General features: G+C 36.2%; 1 long non-coding RNA gene across 1 annotated transcript in view; it reads left to right on the plus strand.

The window, feature by feature from the left end:
- Positions 1-1,088: 1,088 nt before the first annotated feature.
- Positions 1,089-19,732, plus strand: part of LOC138684780 (uncharacterized) — an 87,384-nt gene continuing 68,740 nt past the window's right edge. The window contains exon 1 of the long non-coding RNA XR_011324055.1: positions 1,089-2,985. This is a non-coding gene — a long non-coding RNA (uncharacterized lncRNA). The remainder of the gene's footprint in view (positions 2,986-19,732) is intronic.

Consider the following 19,732-nt stretch of genomic DNA (forward strand, 5'->3'; position numbering starts at 1 on the left):
CTGAGCAGACGAGGGAGGAAATGTGGCAAGAGCCTGTGGGTGCTGCAGGCAGGTATTTCTGAAGCAGCTTTACTCCAGCGCTGTTTGATGCATGGTTGATCGGTTGGTTGCGGGCGTTCGTGACAGCCAAGTCCTCCCTCACGGGTCCCAGAGTGCTTTAGGTGACTGAGAAGGTGTTATTTGAATGTATTACATGCTTAGGTGGGGAAAACTGCATTGGAAAGTTGATTACTACGATTCTAGAAAGAAAATTAAAGGGAACTCTAAAATGTGGCTGAACAGCTTGCGAGGAATCTACATTGTTTATTAAACATAAAAATTAAAAGATATTCAAATAGTGATTTATTTATTTCCAAACAGTAACTATATTTAATTTTGGTGTACTCATGAATACAGATTCACAGGTGACATCAAGGCTCCCAGTGATACCGAAAAAGCCGGTCGAAGAAACTCTAGGACTCGATTTTGGAGTTTTAGAAAGCAGGCATTCTTTATTGTAGCGCTGGGTGTACAGGGGATCGCTCCGCTTTCGTGCACGCCGTCGGGCCTAATTGTGCAGGTTAAGTACATGTCCTACATACATATTCACTAGATTTCTGAGAAATGTTATATATATTCATTAGTTTTCCAGGGAAGCTATTAGCATATGCAAATGTCTTTTACGCAGGCGCATTGAAGGTCTCTGGTGGTCTTCAGGAGTCCTCTGGTGGTCTTCCATAGTCTTCCTCATTTATCCATTACTTGACTCTTCTCAGATGATTCTGCGTAGTGTGATCTTCTGCATGTTTGATACATCTTATCTTAAAGAATGCTCATTAGTGCTTCTATTATCTATGCTTACGTTTTGACATAATTCACATGGATACTTCTAAACTAAGTTACCTAAAAAGGTTAAAGTCTTTATCTTCTTCAGTGGGGGTTCATCCGGGATGGCCCAGAAACTGCAAGGCTATCCAAAAGCAATTTCTCACACATTTTGCAACATACAGAACCTCCCATCCACCACTGATCAGCAAACAATCAAGCAAAGAAACAGCAACACCGTTGTACTCAGAAAAACATCCTGCATCACCAGTTCTTCAGATACCTTGCTGAGGTTATCTGTGCTAAGGAGGCTGTGGGGGTATTCCATGGGCATGTGTTGATAGATTATATATCATTTTTGTGTAATTCACAGCCAAGAAATTGGGTAGCACTCTGGACTACTTGTGGTGTCACAAAACAGGATACAGCCCTCCATGAATATTATGAGCTTGAAAGAACAGTTTGGTTGAATATTTATTTACATGTCATTTTTTACAATGGTAAAGCATCTTCAAAACAGATGCCTAACTTTGTTACAATGAGTAATTCCTCTTTCAGAAGAACTGTTTGAAGTGAATAAGTCTAATTCACATGGCTGATTTCACAAAATGGGGTTTAGATCTTTTTATATGAAAACTACATTTTAAGCAAAATGAGGTAACTTTATCTTTTGAGCTAGGACAGCTCATTTGTTTCACAGAAAGACATTGTAGTAGAAGGCTTATGACTACTAATAAAGGAAAAAAAATCACCCCCAAATGTTTATATTGTCTACTGCATACACCAAGGTTTTTGGAAAAAAAAAAAAAAGGCAATCATTTATTTCTTCTGAGGAGTAATTTGTTTAATTGAATCATTGAATTAATCTTCTGTTTGTTATCATTTATTTATCATTGAATATTTGAACTAGAAATAAAGAAAAACAATTCCTTGTGCAGGGCACTGTAAAAAGCTATGGCAGCATTTTAAAATCTTGTGAAGTGAGAGTCTGTCTGACATGGCCATACCAGAGAAAGGCAATAGAAGACCTGCAACTCAAGACTGAAGCAATGTGCTATTTCTCAGTGGGGCTGATGTTGTCACTGTCTCTGGGGGCCATGCTTTCTAGGTGAGAGGTTGTTCTCCAGCCTCTTACCTGTGCTTTGACCTGACACTCCAGATGCAGCTGACCATCTATGTCTGTCACATGAGGTCTCTGAACAAAAGCTTGCAGTGCTACGTTGTCAATGCTTGGAATACCAACAGAGCCTGTAACAGGAAGCGTAATTGGAGAGTGCTGAACAAGTCTCGTGCAGAATAAAGAGTTCTGACATGAGTTCCGGAAGACGAGTTTCAGAATAGTTCATGAGTAACCCTTGATGAAGCCAACTTTGCTCATTCACTCCAGTTCCCGAAAGAAACAATAAACAAATAGGGGTAGTTAATATCTGAAGTTTGTCCTCATTTCTGTACTCATCTGACACTCACATTTCCTCCCACTGTTCCTTCTGCTCTGTTCATATGGAGATCATCTGGCCCCCATGCTGCTAAGAAATCTCTCTTCTCCAGGACTCAGTGTGGATCAAGACAGCAAATTCATTGCTGATCAGATCAGTTTTACAGACGATAGCCTTAGCTTTTTCTAAGCTGGAAAAGAGCATGCTTGCTTAAACTATACTACAGTAGTGAAAAAGGGAGTTTTCAGACACACAGAATGAAATGGGTAGCAAACTAAGGTTACCTTTCTCTTTTAAAAACTAAAACCACCCCTTCCTCCCTGCAAGCAGTGCTTGAATTGTTGTGGTTTGCTGGTGATTCAGTAATCAAAATCTTATTTCTAGTGTCTTTGTAGCAGACTGCACAGATCAGGAATTTAGTCACTGCAGTTAAATGTTCTTCCTGAAGCAGAAAACCATAACTAAGAGACTCAAATGTGAAGAAAGTTGAGGATGGAAGAAAAATGAAAAGCTAGAGCATACCTTTGTCCAAGGTTTTCATTCATGTCTAACCTGCCCTGTCATATCTATCCTTCTAATTCTTTCAGGAGATGATAGAGGAATGTCCTCTCTGACTACGGAAAAGCACTCTCAAATTTCCATGCCACTACTTGAAACATGGTGATGCTTTTAAAGCAGACATTTTCCATGGCCTTAACTGCTCACAGGTCTGTCCTAAAACCAAAGTAGCCACTGTGCATACCTAGTAAGTACTATTCATAAACATTTTTATAATGTTTGACCTTAAGAGTGACCTGAAGATTAATGGATATGTTGTATCAGTTTTAATGGGTCTCTTCTCCCTTGGATGCACACATGTGACTCCCATTAGCCTTAATGGGAGTTATATGTGTGCCTAGAGGTTAGACGAAGATCTCTGAAGGTGCTGTTATGCTCCCATTGTATTAACGGTCTCATAATTGCTGAGGTGCTGCACCTTTGCATTGAAAGCAAACTAATTAAATCAGTCTAGTGCAAATTGGTATACTGGCATACCTGGCACGTATGTGTGTTTTCCTGTCAGTCCGTCAGTATGCAGAGGTAGAAGCTAAATCAAATGTGGAATTTAAATTTTATCTGTGACTTGGCTTCCTTTTTAATGTTGGTGTTTTTTTTAATCCAAAATGATTTCATGAATTTGATTCCTAAGAAGGATGACTGTTCGTGCCAATACAGAGGAAGAAGCTGAATGCGGTGTTTTATTTTATCATTAAAGCATGTATTGAGAAAAGTGACTGAATTGATTCTTATTTTTGATGTTCCAAATCATGCACTTTGAAAAAGGCAGTTAGGTCTAGAGGATTAACATGAAGCTTGATGTTGAATTTTAATTATGGCTTTGTTACTTGTTTCTTCCAAGTGCCTTTAGACAAAGCACTTCACCTTTCTTTGATTTCCCGGTATGTAAAATACCTACTTGCTTCTTAGTGTTGTAGACATGAATTAATATCTGTTCTGTGCTTTGAAATTTTAAGACTGGTACATCCAACTGTATTTTGCTGGCATAATCATGACAGCACAGGAGGAGAAAAAAATTGTAGTATGTACCCGATATAGCCACCAGAAGCCCTGGTGGAGATACAGATCTGTTGAGAGAACCGATTCTGTTCCATAGTTTATGATGCATAAGGTAGTGCACTGGTACTGAAAAATACTTGGTATGGTTTTCGGTGCAAGAGATTGTACAGTGGGCAAATTTGCATTGTACAGACATTAGATATTTTTATCAGTCAAAATAATGATTAGAATTTGACTGTCACTGTGAAAATTTGTGTGCTGTATTCCGTGACTATTTCTATATGTTTGAAAATCAACAATGATGTAGTCTTCTTTGAAGATATAAATTTGAGGAAAGAATGAATGTTAATATTTACATTCTGGAGGAAAAGAAGGGTTTATGTGGTAACCTCCACATTTAAAGTTGTCTGGTTGGTTGTTTTTTTTTCTTTTGTCAGATTAAGGTATTATATAAACTCAGTTTCGGGATTCAGTTTTGCTGTTCGTGAAGTAACAGAAAGATCTTGCATCCTTTCTGTTTTTGCCCTTATGTGGTTCTTGGTCTCTGATAGAAAGCAGCAAATTTCCACTGAGACTGTGATGGTAATATCTTTAGCTCTGTAATTTGAAATACCTGGAAAAATCTTGTGAATGGTTTTGTAAATATACTTCCTTACATTTGACTCCAGTGTACAGAATATATGGTACAGTTTGATCAAAATTTTCTTCCTCACGTGAATTTCAAACATTAATTTCCTTGTTTTTTTGGTAATTTGTGATTATTTCTCCATTACTCTTTCCATCTAAAGAAGAAATAATTATTCTTATCAGTGTTATATTAAGGCTATGTAGAATATTGTTAAAGTTGAAAATTAAAACAAAATTTAGTTCATTTCAATGTTTATAAGTATACTTATCCATAAAAAAAAAAAAGGAACAGGTCTGTTTTTTAGCACTGGCAAACTGCATACCTTTAATTTCCAAGTTTTCAGGTGTGTTTCTATGTACTTGAGGTTCTTTGTCCTAAATTTTGCTTTGATGGCATACTGTAAACTCCCAGAGACAGGGATTGTGTCCTATGTTTTTTTATAGTACCAAGCACTTGCCCTCTCCTGAAGGAAGCTTCTACTGGAAAAAAAAAAAAGTCTATTTTTGCTATTATTTCTAGACCTGTTTTTTAAGCAGAATAAGCAACATCTTCAAAAGGATTTAGATGTTTTTTTCTTTTTCCAGCATAACTATGCTTATATTATTTTTTACAGTATACTGGTTGACTGAGAGTCAGTGATTTTATTCTATCCCCCATATTTTAAGGGTGATTGAATACTGAAGCAGGTTGCCCAGACAGGTTGTGGAGTCTCCATCCCTGGAGGTAGTTAAAACTCAACTGGACACAGCTCTTAACAACCTGATTTGAGTGGGGGGTGGACAAGATGGCCTCCAGAGTTCTGTTCCAACCTCAATCATTCTGTGATTCTGTAATTTGTGTAGTTACCTTGTCGGGACTCTTTCATTGTAGACCAGCTTTCAAATACCAGTTCAAATGTTTAAAATGGTAATTGAGATTGAGTAGTTTTTTTTCCCTATCTTAAGTTAAAAAGCACATAAACAGAAGCAGTTAGCATAATGTGGTTGGCCACATGGAATCTTATAAGGCTGAGCAATGGAATATATACAGTGCACTGTGCTGAGTAGATTACAGTTTTCTCATAATGGAAAGACTGTATACAGTACCAATACGCATGCTGCCTTTTTTTTAGCCTTATTTGATATACTACCTAAGTAAATATTGTAATAAATATAAATTGCATTAATTACCTATGTTTATTTTTTATGTGTAAACTCTTGATTGCCTTACAAATCACTTTTATATTAAGTATTCATCATTTTAACATGAATGAAATAGTCAGACCTTATAAGAGATTTTTTTGAGATATAATAGTTACATTTTAACTGAGTCATAAAAACATTAGGTGGTTTACTGGGAAGTTAAGGTGTTGAAGCTGAGAACAAAAGCAAGGTATTGGGATTTTTTTTAGTTATAGCCTGTTTTTGAAAACTACTGTTGAGTAGTTCTCAACATAATTTATTTCTAATGCGGGTATACTGAGGTTGACTGTAGCCAGCTGTTTACCTCGGTTCTGTAAAAAGGTAGCTGGGTTGGTAAACTAAAGCACGAGCTTGCATTTTAGCCTCTCTGTTTCATAGTACTGTGCCTTCACTAACAGTTGTAAGCTTTAGTGTTCTGAAAACTGGGATGATTTAGGCATTGGCACCCTTGACTTTTGACTGTAGGTATTACTGAAACAGTGCAAGTGCAAAACAGATTGGTGATACCATCTCAGTAGCAATTCGTTTGAAGTTGCCCCAAGCGGAAAAGAGATTGGTGATATCATCTCAGTAGCAATTTGTTTGAACTTGCCCCCAGAGCTCTTGAGGATTTTAGAATCTTGTCAATCATTAGGTAGTGTTCCATAAAGTTGTTGTGTATGCCAAGTATAAAAAGTCACTGATTATGCCCGTGAAAAAGGTCTGCTACATTGCATATGCCCAAATAATGGCAAGTATGCTAATAAATCACTCTAGATTGATGATTCCTATATGAAATTAATAATGGGGGGGGGGGGAAGACATGAAAACCTAATGTTGCTTTTGGTAATCTGTACTTTTTATTACCTCTATCTGCACACTTCAAAGATGGAAGAAAATGGATGGTTAAATTTTTTAGTGTTCTATGGCGAGATTGATTTGATATGCTTTCTCTAGGTTGTGTTGAACCCAGGTAGAAAAATCAGTCCATTAGTACAAAAATTGCAGACCTCAAGGTGTGCATGGGAACAGGCTAAAAAGAGCTTGTCTTGACTTACTCTTCTATTTTTTTATAATCAAATTTAAATTTCATCTGTCCTTTTATTTGTGTTCAGTTTTGCAATGGGACAAGAAACAGAGTCCAGCTCTGCATTCTTTTGTGAGTGAATAGTTTGTCCACTTCAGTTCATTCTACGGCTAATGTCACAGAAAAATGCTGTAGGAATTCAGTGCTCTTTAACTCAATTTTCATAAGCCACAGTTATTCATAGCTGGGATAAAGGGACTAATCTGATTCTGAATGAAGGTATGTGATGGATAAACAGGAGTATTTGTTGGGTTTTGTAGGGTACATATTAATAATGATTTCATCACCCTGATACAGACTTTTCAAATTATGGTTTATTTCAAAGTAGAAGAGATTATCACCAAACATTTCTTTGGCATGTAATGAAAGAAAAAATTTCATTTGACTGTTCATGTACTTATATATGCAAAATCATCTAAGTTACGCAGATGCCTAAAAGCAGAAACAGAACTGGATTGGAGAGGAAACTTGTGTTGTATTCTGATATCAACAGCAACTTAGATCACATTGGTATCACATCAGAATAATGTTTTACAGCCTCTGCCAATTTAAAAATCAAATTGATGCTAGATTTGAATAGAACAACACGTTTGACTGACAGAAAAGGCTGTTATAGATGGATGTGATGTTCTATCCTTGTATCACAAGGGTTTTGACTGACAGTTTAACAATAGTACACTTTCTATGCCATATATTCTAAATGATTATTATTACAGGACAAAATATTTTTGCACTTGCTGTATATAGATAACCTGTACACTTTTTGTGTAATAACATGCAAGAAGAGACGGTTTCTTTTACGTCTTAAAGATGATGACAATTAATGAAGGCTCTGTCTGACACTTACAACCAATGTCAGGGATTGCTATTGTGGTGCATGGTAATGTAAAAACTATTGGGGTACTTAGCTCCCAGTGAAGGATCAGCGTAACTCTTGTCACATGCTATATGGTGGATGAAATAAATCTCCCTGGAGAGCAATAGAAATATTTCTTAAACTAAAGAGTACCCATTCTGTCATATAATCTCTCTTTTGAGCTTTGCAGTTCTTTGCATCACTGTAAAATATAGTTTTAATCTGAAAAGTAACTGTTTAAAATGCTACCTATTAATGCAACAAATTTGCTTTCTGTGCTTTGCAGTCAACGTTTCTCTGATACGAGACTTAAGATTCTTCTTCAGGACAACAGCTAGTGATAAGCAAGGTACACAGTTTTTCTTATTTGGGTCTCTCTCTCATTTTCTTCTGGGGAGACCATCTTTTAGTAAGTATCCTTCTCATTTTAAGATTGCCACTTTAAATTCTTGGCATCCTTTGTCCCTTTAGATCTTCGCAGCGCTATGTACACTAACTTGATTCTCAAAGCACAGGTGTCTCCTACATTGTGTAGGTTTTCATGAGAGCAGGGACACTACAGTGTGTCTATATTATATTTGATGATAATACAAAGATCAACATTAAAATCTAAACTTCTCTGGAAACTTCAGTTTAGTGTTGCATGTAACTAAGGAAGAAGGCATGCTCTTTCATGACCCTCCCAATGAAAAATAATATAAAAAAATTTGAATGAAAAAAATGGGGCCACATTCATCAAAACAGGTCTCCCTCTTATCTTTCTGATTATCTAGAATGGGAAAACATGATAAATACAAAGATTGCTTTTACAATATTGATTTCTTTTTTAATTGGCTTACTGTGAAGGATATTTTTCTTAAATGACTTTGTATTTGGTAAGGGAATTAAATAGATTAATTTTTTCACCTCATTATGTACGATCAGAGGGATCTTGGTATCTCAGGTTTATTCAGTAAGATTTTATTTTTCTGTGGAAGGACAAATTCAGCATGTGTTTTATCCAGCAACAGGATTATTTATTGGCTTGGGGCAGTGATGGTGATATTTCCTGCAAAGCACTAAAAAGATCTTTAAAAAATATTTACCCCGTTACTGGTGGTGTCAGCTCAACTCTTTGTCAGTTGTAGATACAATACTAGTGCTTCTCCGGTTGTGATTTATGACATGAAGGAAGGGATAGAAGTAATTTGGGAAATAATATTATCCAGTTAGAAAACGATCACTCAGAAAAATTGTAGTTTTATCAATATAAACTGCTAAGTTTTTAAGTGAAGCCAACTAAAAAAAAAATTCCATGATGTGGAATTATATTGATCTTCCCATAGTTCATTGTGATAATACAAACATCTGTTATTTAATTTGAGAGTACTAATGATAATAATCTATATAGAGGGCAACTTCTAGAGGTTGTTAAAGCACATGCTTTGCCGACCACTGAAGACTGTTGAGACTGTAAACTCAGACTGAGTTCTAGTTTCTGAGCAGGATGTATTATATCGGTACAGAATTGGACTCTGCTTCCTCTCAGCTGACCCCATCAGTCTGTGTCCCTCTTGTTTAACACAGCTTTTCTTTCCCTGGCATCTTTCCTAATCTTGTTTAACCCATATCCTCACCTTACGTTCTGTCCTGACTTTGATAATTGTCCTTCATGAGCAAGTACAGGTCTATAACTGTCTCATCTTAGTTTCTCCCCCTTTTGCTGTTTGGTTTTCTTTTTTTTTTCCCTCTGACCTTTTGTATCATTGTTCTAGTAGCAGTTGTCTGTCTAATCTACCTAATTGTCTTTGGTCTTTCTTCCCTCTTTTATGCTTCTCTCATCTGTGAACTCTCAGTGCTCAATTAGTGAAGGAACAAAGGGCACAGAAGGAAATGTTCCCTTGCTGTCTATTCTTGTCTTTGGCATTGTAACAGCCTGGAACAGAGGCAGCTACAAAGGGCTGGATTAGCTCCTTCATCTCCAGCTTGGAGAATACTCAGTGGGGATATTTTTTTTTAAGAGACTTTTGCTTTTGCAATGAACTTTCTCCTGAGCATATGCAAAATATAATTTGCAGAGATTCACAACTTGGCCAAAGGTGGGAGAATTTCTGCAGGGTTCATGAAAGCATAGTATTGAGATAGTTCTTCCCATATGCCTTATTTCAAACCTTTGTGTTAAATTGTGATGAGGTTTACACTTTTAAGCAAAACATTTCCTCACTTTTAATAAGGACAAAGCATTTCCTATGTACTTCATTTCTGAAGTGGACACAACATTTTTTTGACATCCGTATGTGTAATTCTTTCTCTGGTTTAACAAAAATGAAAGGTGCACTCTGGGACAAGCATAAAAACATGTGAGCCAAAAAGTAAGGATTTGTCACTTGGGGAGCTGAAATACTAGGGTTTAGAATTGGGTAAAGTCTGATGTCTTTAAACATTTGCTGTACAACAAACACCACTTATAAATATCTGCGAGGGAAACATATACACATTTGTCAAGTTACCTTATTTTTCTAATTAAAAAAAATAAAATAATTAATCTCCTTAGCAGAGACATTTCCTCTCAGAATAAAGACCTGATTCTAGAGTCTCACAGATAATATTTAATTTGCGAGATAGCGTAATGAAAATATGTTAATAGCTTTTTCAATAAGTTAATAGCTTTCAAGTTCATACTAATTAGTTTGTTAAAATATTCTATTGGTAAAATACTTTTTTTTTTTTCTTCCCAGTAAAAGTTAAAAATGTAGCACAGCCTTACAGGGACCATCTTGTCAATAGTAAGGGCAGAATGAGAGTAGTATCAAAATTGTTAGAAAAAAATAATTAGCAAGTGAGTGATGAAGGAAGCTGCCATAATTGGCACCAAAGATAATTTTCTGTCATTTTACAGCAAAATCTGAAAGAGGTAGGAGTAGGTCTTGCAGAGAAAGTAAGCATTCCTGGGAACAAGGATGTGAAGGCAAACTTCCCATGGTGGCATACTTGGTCCCAGGTGTCTTACATTCCTGACTACCTACAGCAGCAGCTGCAGGAAGGGTGAGTGGTACCCTATTCTCTGCCCATCCTTGGTGGCTAGAGCGCCATGGAATTAAAGTGTATGTCTTCACGTTGAGAAGATAACCCATATCTCTCATTTTCTATGTTAATGCTCTGTTGTTAGAGCAGTGCCATACTTTGTTCAGCGAGAAGTAATGAGGAATGTTTTCTTTGATTTTTTTTTTTTTTTGTATCATATGTCCCTTACATCCTGCCGCTGTAAAATCCAGCTTTTTGCTCTCTCCCTCTTTCTTTGGGATCTTTTAGTAGTACCCTTGGTTCTCCCTAGGGCTTTCTAAAGCAGTAGTACCCCTTATATCACTATACATTCAGTCCTCTTATATCCTTTGAATCCCACTGCAGTTTTTCACATTTTTTTCTCATGTCCTTTTGAAAACATATGCTTGTAGTACCTTCAGCTTCCTTTTGCTTCTGTTAGCTGGGCGAAAAGCATCATGTGCTCTGGCTTATTCCAAACAAAGCTTGTGCTTATTCCAAAGAATGCATGTGCTGAATGGCCTGCTGGCTGTTGTCAAAGTGAATAACATGTGAAGTCTCCCTGTTCTACCATCAGTCAGGGATTTAACAGAGATTATTCCTACCTTTCTATCTCCTGGTCCTCCCTATTTACTGAGTACCACAACAGCTGTAATATCTTTGGGAACTCAGTCGCTCTCAAATTTGGTAGAACTACGTCACTGGATTAAAATTTAAGGTAATACAGTCAGTGAGACAATCTAGAGTTGGGGAATTTTACTTGAGATAATTTATTGCGAACCAACATGAATGTCTGATCACTGTTTTGAGCGTTGAGAAGAAGAAAATGACAAGCAATTAGACACACACTTCCATAAACATCTGGTCCCCCCCTGCCCCAGTCCAACTGCACTTATTTTGCCACGAGTTGTACTCAGTCCATGCAAACACTTCTGGTATGGCGATGGGCAGCCAGGAGGATGAGATGGTCTGTGTGATGGCTCCTGTCTGCTAGTCTGTGTCAGTGATGACTGTGTGGATCACCTGTAAGCCACAGTCCCTTAGGGGTCTTCCTGCCCTGCTGTGGGTCGCTAGTGGCTACAGTCCTTCAGGGGTGTCCCTGCCCTTCTGTGGGTCACCCATGGCTGCTGTCCCTCAGGGGTGTCCCTGTCCTGCTGTGGTTTGCCCACAGTCACAGCTCCTTGGGCACATCCCTACTGCCTTTTGGCTTGGCATGCCCCATCCCCACCAAGTGTGTTTCCAGCCCCTAACACCTGCCTCTGTCTTAAATATGTCTGAGCAGGGATGCTGTGTGCTCCTCTGGTGGACCGAAGTTTTTTCCACCATTTTTATCTCATCTGGGACAGGCTGAAGCCAATTTCGACTGGCACATAGGCAGTTCATGACCTCTTCCCGTATAGGTCATCGCTGCAGCTCCTGCTACTTAAAGCCTATAAAATTTGCTCATTTACAGCTAAGTAAAACAAGATGAATGAATAGACAGATAATGTGTACCTCTTGTTTCCATACAAAACTATGGAGAAAAAAGGAGGCCACTAACTTTTCCTCTGCTGTTCTTTTTCATAGAAGGCAAGGTATTTGCATTATCATTCATGGGATGAATGAGATGCTTACTACGAAGGAAGAATTTTTTTCAGTGAATTTTAGTCTTATATAGGCATCTAATAGGAGTGTTCCTTTTAGAGTGGCATTAGATAGGAAAGACCAGCAGAGAAATTGCATTTTATGTCCTGTCTCTCTTACATTTTTAATTAGTGGTTCTTCTTTCTTACAGTACAGCCGTTATAATTCCTAATTAAGCAATTAACTGTACTTGTTGGGTAAAAAAAAAATAATTAATTTTGAGACTTACATTTGGTTCATAGTCCCTAGGAATATGAAGATCTGGTCAACGTGAATTTTCTTGTTAGAATTCCAGTTTTCTATTCATTCAGACTTCTCTCAAATGGCCTACTTTATTCTGACTAATGTAACACTTCAGAAAATGTCCTTGCTGTCTCTGAACAGAGTGTCTCATTTTTACATTGGTTACAATTGGTTAGGTCACTCTGCTTTTATATTTTTATCCTAATAGCATTTTTCTTCTTGTTCTAGAAAATAATTTCCTGGCTCCATACTTTGTTGAAAGTATTTCTTTCTGTCGATCATCATAAAGTTTCAGCATTTTTTCAGTGATTTAATCTTCAAGCATAAGTCTGTATAATTATCAGTTTCATGTAAAATCTGGTTTGGTCAAACATGATACTGTTTTAGCTCACTTGTAGGAAATTTATAGAATCCAATGTTGTATAGAACGTTGATTTTGAAAATATTCATTTAATAATTATTCATTATTTCCTTTAAACTATGTTGGTGTTTTGCAAAGGAGACAAAATCCTGGTCACATGGGGAAAAGGATGGAGCTGTAGAAAAGTATAAATATTATATTTTCACTGTGAGTTAGAAAAATAATTTCACTTCTTCCAGTCTTTGTGGCAGTCATGAGTTTATGGAAGAAGTTGAATGAGGCAAAGAAGTTTGTACAGCAAACAGGGTTAGAATTGTACAAGGAGTTAAAATTTGTCTTGGTAAGCTTCCAAAAGCTATACCCTAAAGGAAACCGTGTTGTTAGTATGTTACAGAACCTTTAACCTGTGGTTCAGTCTAAACTTATAATAAAAGTAAGAAAGCTTGCCCTTTTCCTCAGCAGTTCCTTGGGGCTACATTTTAAAAATTTTGATTCTGTTTAGTTGTTTTTATTTCAATACATATTAACTTACGTGGGCATGCTTATTATGACAATTAGGAAAAAAAAGTGATGAAAAATGTTGTTAAGATGAGGAACAAAGGAGTATTTTAACTCATTTAACTCATGGTCAAAATTTTGAAAAAGGTGATCCCTTTTTAATGTTGTGGGCTTAATCTTTCTTTTATTTTCAATTCGTATGCAAATAGGACTGTTTCAGTTCTGCATAAATGATCTAAGTGATGAAAATAGAGTTTTGCTTCAAACAGCTGAATATTTTGAAAGAATCCAGTGATGAATTTGCTCAGTCTGATGATATGTTTTTGAAAGCAGACTAGATAACTAATGTCAGATCATGTTTTCCAGCTTTATGGCTGCATGTTATTCTACCTTTCTACTCCTGTGTTTAATATATATTTTTGCCCATATGTTTCTCCATAAGCTTTGGGTTTACTGATTCTCCAAAATACTTGTGAAATTGGGTTAATATTTTCTTCCTCAGCTCACCATGACTGAGAGAAACTAGAAAGCTGATGTAATTAAAGAAGTTTAAGAAAAGGGTTAATTAAAACTTAGAGAAACCTAGAGGAGATTTCTGATACTTGTGTTTGGTAGAAGGCTAAGCAGATTGATGCGTGGTAGGTGAGGTTAGGGAGATTTAGATAAGATTTAATTTTATAGTCAGGGTACTTAACCAGTGGAACAAATGGTGTAGGAATATGATGGGCTCTTTAGAGCCTGAAGTCTTTTAAATTGGAATTGGAGGTCATTTAATACAATAAACTGTTGCTTTAGCAGGAGTTTATAGATTTAATTTGGAATCATATAATTCTGTTTTCTGTGTTATTCAGGAGGCCAGCATAGATGATCATAATGTTTTTCGTAGCCTTAGGTTCTATAAATCTACAATTTGAGCTTCTACCCATGTGAGAAAGAGCAAAATACTGGATTAGCAAGGAAGGTAAATGAAGAACACAGTAGACCTGAACATGAATGATACTGTGACAGAATACCTGTCATTCATTTATTAGATATCTACTCAGAATGATGTTCCATAGGTATGGCACTCAGTTAGCTAATGGGAGGAAGGTGTTCACATTGAAAATAGTAGGTAGGAGGGGATTTTAAAAGCCTATCTGCAGCTTGCAATGCAAAAGTAATTAGCCTATGTGCAGCATGCTGTAAGTGAAATTATTCTGTTATTAGGACTGAAGCTAGCATTTCTGTATAGTATTTTAATATGCGATGTAAATGTATAGCTGATTTAGTACTAGTTCAGTAGTTTCTAACATTAATACTGCATTGCATGGCCTCAGTGTACCCTTGGAGTTGCAGTTGGCTTTCTTGGAAGGATTTTATTTTTGAGGAATTTCTCCTATTTGAAAGAAATGACAATTAAATGTATAATGCATTTTGATTTGTTTTGGAGCAACTGCATTAATATTTTGCTAGGGAGTTTTTGCTTTTAACTAGAGTTCATTAGTTTAGTTTCTTAATGGATTTTGTGCCTATGTTGTCTCTGACAGACAAATTCACTTTAATTACTGCTGGTCAAGTCAACAGAAAAGTAACCAGCTAAAAATAATGCTAACATTAGTTTGTATGACTCTGCCTCTCATATTTTGACTTGTGTGCAATTGGTAGATGTATAGACTACCAGTATAGTTAACCATACCTGTTTTATCTTTTTAGTGGGAAAAGATTTGATTGTGAATGTAAGGTGACCACTCCAGCACCTCTTTAGCCCCTTCAGTATATCCTTCTCTAATAATACAGCAAAGTACCCGGGCTGCAGATGGAAAGAAGTCACTCGCTCCATCCTTCATTTACAGCCTGAGCATGTCTGCTTTTATTAGGGCATTCGCATGGTATGGTGAAACCTTTGCCTTGTTTCCTGTGGATAGGTATACAAAAATGACCACCTTACTGAAAGATGGGAAACCTGGCCTGTCAGTTCACAGTGCAACAACAGGTAGGAAGGATGGGAGTGTGAAGTAAGGGAAAAGAGGTTGGTGCTAAGTATTGGCATCATTGAACAGTGCTTCATCTTCATCCTATGTCATTCTTCTATGCTGAGAAAGAGAGAAATGCTCCTGTCCTCCTTGGGAGGTGCCTTCATTCTCCTAAGATGGAAGTCAGTGGCAGTAGAGATTAGAGGCAGCCATCCGAGCCCTCGAAAAGGAAGCAGCTGTCAGCTGCGAGCACCAGCATCTTTTCAAACAACTGCTTCCTCCTCTCAGAGGCGGCAAGAGTTGATAGTCAGCCAGGTCTTGCAGCTTCTCAACCATGTATACTTATGCATAAAGCAGAATGTGAATAAGGGATAACGGGTGGTTTTAGAAGAGTCTTCTGAAAAAACAAACAAACAAACGAAGGTCTTGGCTTGCATTTGCATGAAGGTAGTAATGCTTACCTCTACATTTAATCGTAATGTGATTTCCTCAAATGAAACTTCCAAAATTAATGGCTAAAAACCCAGGAATCTAAAAAGTAACTGAAATATCATGCACAGGCAAATTGTTCTTCATCTGAAACAAATTTTATCATGCTTATGAGTTACTAGATAGAGTATGCTATCCAGGTGCCATATAATTTATTGGAGTTTTCTTTAGCTCTAGCTCTGTGTTGTGTAAATTCTAGCTGAGCTGACAAGTAGCGTATCACTCGGCCACATCTGATGTTTCTACCCTGGGACCATTTTCTAGAGCTGTAGGAGATAGCTTTGCCAGCTGATGGGGACAGCTAAAACTCCTCTAAAGCTAATGCCCTTGCATACATGTGTTGATCTGGGTAAGTTTAAAGTTAGATCTGAGAGGTGACTCATATTTTGATGTCAAGAGGTATTTCTTTGTATTTCTTTTTTGCTTGTTCTTAATTTACTGTTTACTTAGTGATATCCAGTGCTTGCCTTTGGTGCTGCTTAATACTTTCTCCACACAGTGACAAGATGCACTTCTACTATTAGCTGTTTATGCTTTTTGCCACTAATGTATTGTAATGGTGGGGGTGGGGGTGGAAGGTGTTGGTAATGGATTTAGGAGGATAATGCACGACATAAACAAACAGTTTGCCTGTTTTAACCCCGAAGTCTGGAAAAATTTAAAATGTAAAAAAGTAAAAAAAAAATTCCAAAAATAAAAACTTCTTTTAGGTCCCTCCATTTAAAGGTCAAATAGCATGAATACTCAAGGTTAAATCTTAATTTAAACTTTAAAATACATTTTGAATTTGCCAGTTAACTTATACATATGTAAGTAACATACACATATTCATCATCTTATATGGATACACTATTTTTGTGATTTACACTTGGAATTCAAGGTGTATCAATGAGATAGTCCAAGATTGTGCTTCTTTCTATGAAGCAAAATCAAGAGTGGATGCAGCATGGTATTTTTATTCTTTAGTGTAAAAACCAGGCATGGCTAGTGTATTTATTATAATTTCTATGTTTAAAATGTTGACATTTGTTGTTCTTCCCAATATGCTAAAACCAAGATAAACAATTTTCAAGAAGTACTTAATCTTATGCATGCAAAGCCACAGAGTTTCTGCTGCATGTTGCCGTATGTTGTTAGTAGTTAAATTTTTTTTTGTTTGTTTACTTATCTTTTGTAAGCCATCATTGCCATATTACATGGTGCTTCTCTTGGAATGATTCCTGGCACACATAATTAACAGCATGAAGTAACTGGGAATAAGTACTGTTAAAAAACAATATAACATCCCAGTTATTTTGCTTTCATTTACCCTTCAAAGGTGGTAATATAGAAAAGATAAATTCTGTCATTTTGGATTTTAATTTTTATTTAGTTTTAGTTTATTTGGTATTTTTATAGCAGTTTGGTTTAGTAAACTTCTTGTTGTTTTGTGCAAATAGTAAAAGCTTTTCTACCTGTATTGCTTTTCTTTTAGGACAATCGCAAGATTTATTTTAGCAGTTCTAATGTTTCTCTATTTCAAACATGATAGTAGAGATAACCTCACTGGGTACCTCTTTTGTCAATTTTTTAGTATTAACTTGAGATTTTATTCTGTATTTTTTCACATCACACATCCCATCTTTTTGATACATTTTTTAAAGTAGTATTTTTTTATGCTTTCAAATGGAAGTAGGAAATATTTTTTATCAATTGCCCTTAGATATAAATGATATATGTATGTAATTAAGTTGAATATTTTAGGTATTTAGTTAAATGTGCAATACTGTTTCGAAAATACAATATTAGTGGGTTTGTTTGGTGCTTTGCCCTGTATGAGAGGAGTACGTAACATTAATTTATACTTACAGAGAAAACAAAGTGTCTTGAGATGTATGGGAGTATCTGTTTTAAAAATGTGGAATTTAGACCAGATACAATAAAGACTGTGGCTACATATATCCTAAATTTATAACTATTGCATATCTTTATAAGTCTATGTATGGATATTTTTATTCTGGAATAAGCATGGCCATAGACAAACTTCTAGTGATATAAATCCATTGGTAAATTACATTATGTAAACGAGTTGGAAGTATATGTGCCATGTGCAAACTTCTGTGCACTATGCCAGGAAGGGATCTAAGTTGGCCTATGCCAACAGGTTAATTCTCCCTCTGTGAATATAAAAGGAAGCAAAGTGGAAAACAATGTAAAAAGCATGTTAACATTGCTATAAAAAGTAAAAAGCATCAATTATTTTTTAAATTTTACCTGCTCTACAAAGAAACAATAAAATCATGACTTGATTTTATAGTACTTAATTCAGTATTTTGAAAACTTTTCAAAATAAAGCCTTTATGTTTAGGAAATTGAAATCAATCAATTCAAAATCCATAGATTTGAACTGTTATTTAATAAAATATAGTTCAAAACAAGTACATTTCTTACTTTTGGATGTTCTTAATATGGCATGTTCCTTTTGATGGACAACAAAATCGAGCAATTGTGGGAATAACAGGGCCCTTAAACACGAACGTTTAAAGTACCACCTCTTGTTAAACAAAAAGACAAACCCAAGAATCTCACAGGTGTTCAGCAACGTGTGACTGTGATCTGACAACTCTGCTCATTTCTCAAAGCTGTAAATCTTTGTGTGCAGGATAGAAATGTCTGAAAGTCTTTCTCCAACTTTATCAAACTCATGCTCAGAAAGATGTTGATTTGTAAATGTGAAACCTGATGCTGTTTCTCCATTATGAAAACAAAATAGCTGGCCCCGATCAAAGAATGCTTTTTCTGATTCTTCCAAATTTTAGTAATACTATGGATTACAGAGCTATAGAAAAGAACTTTAAGGAAAAAGTCTGTAATAATGAATGCACTCCCTCTTCCCTGCTGCTTCCTGCAATATGTAAATAAGACTTGTAAACAGTTTTAAGATTGAGTGATAAGGATAAGGCAGAAGTAGATACTGCTTAGATTATTATTGTAGCTGAAAGAAACTGTCATCAACATACAGCTTGAGAAAAATGGGTTGAAATTTTACAGAATTATTTTTCATCAGTTTCTGAGATGCTCATAGTTTGCAACAGGATTTAACAAATGCTGATTTCACAAATACAAGTCATACGAAAAAGCAGAAGCATTGAGATGTGCTGCATACCATTTTGAAGCTGTATTCTACTAATGGTACCCTTCTATGAATGGTACATATTAGCACAGCTTGAGAACTGCTGGTGTGAGAGAAATTACATGGTTTGGCCTCAGAACTACTTCTTTTCCTTGTTGTTGATGTTGTTATGAACATTTTCATTCCTAAGTAGGATTTGCTCTGCTAGTCTTAAATGATGAGTAAAGAAAGAGTGGGAGCTTTGGAACCAAACCATTTGGCACTGGAGCTATGTGAGGATTGCTTAATGTGTGGATTGAGGACATGAGACAATTACAGAGTAATTGACGTTACAGATGGAAAAAGACCTGTTAGATCATCCAGTCTGTCTCCTTACAAATTCAGGACTATTCCCTACAGAATATTTTCCAACATTTTGTCCAGTTTGGTTTTAAATATCCCAAATGATGGAGATTCCACTACCTCCCTTGGGATGCTTTTGTACTGCTTTGCAGACCTCATTGCCAAGCAGTTTTTCATGATACTCAGCTGCAGTGTTTTCTTTACTTGTGGGTTTGTTTTTTTTTATTACTCCTTGTAATTTCTTTTTCTTTTCAATGTAATTCTTTATTAATTCTAAAAATCAGTCATATAAATATTATGTGTAATTATTAGTATCACAGTGGCTGTCTATGATGACTCCTAATCTGTAGTGAAATTGTGTATTTTTAATTTTCAAATGTTTTTCTTTCCATGTCAACATTGCCACCTCTCTAATCACTTCCATTGGCCTTCTCAGTACACTTACTTACACTTACTTATCAGCTCATGTGAACACTTCTTCACAGTGAACTTTTACCATTTCCTCGTGGACGGATGAAGTGTTAGGAAATACTTTGGGTGCATTGGTATGGGCCTGTGATTAG

This window comes from Haliaeetus albicilla, chromosome 3 (assembly GCF_947461875.1).
Source record: "Haliaeetus albicilla chromosome 3, bHalAlb1.1, whole genome shotgun sequence".
Lineage (NCBI taxonomy): Eukaryota > Metazoa > Chordata > Aves > Accipitriformes > Accipitridae > Haliaeetus > Haliaeetus albicilla.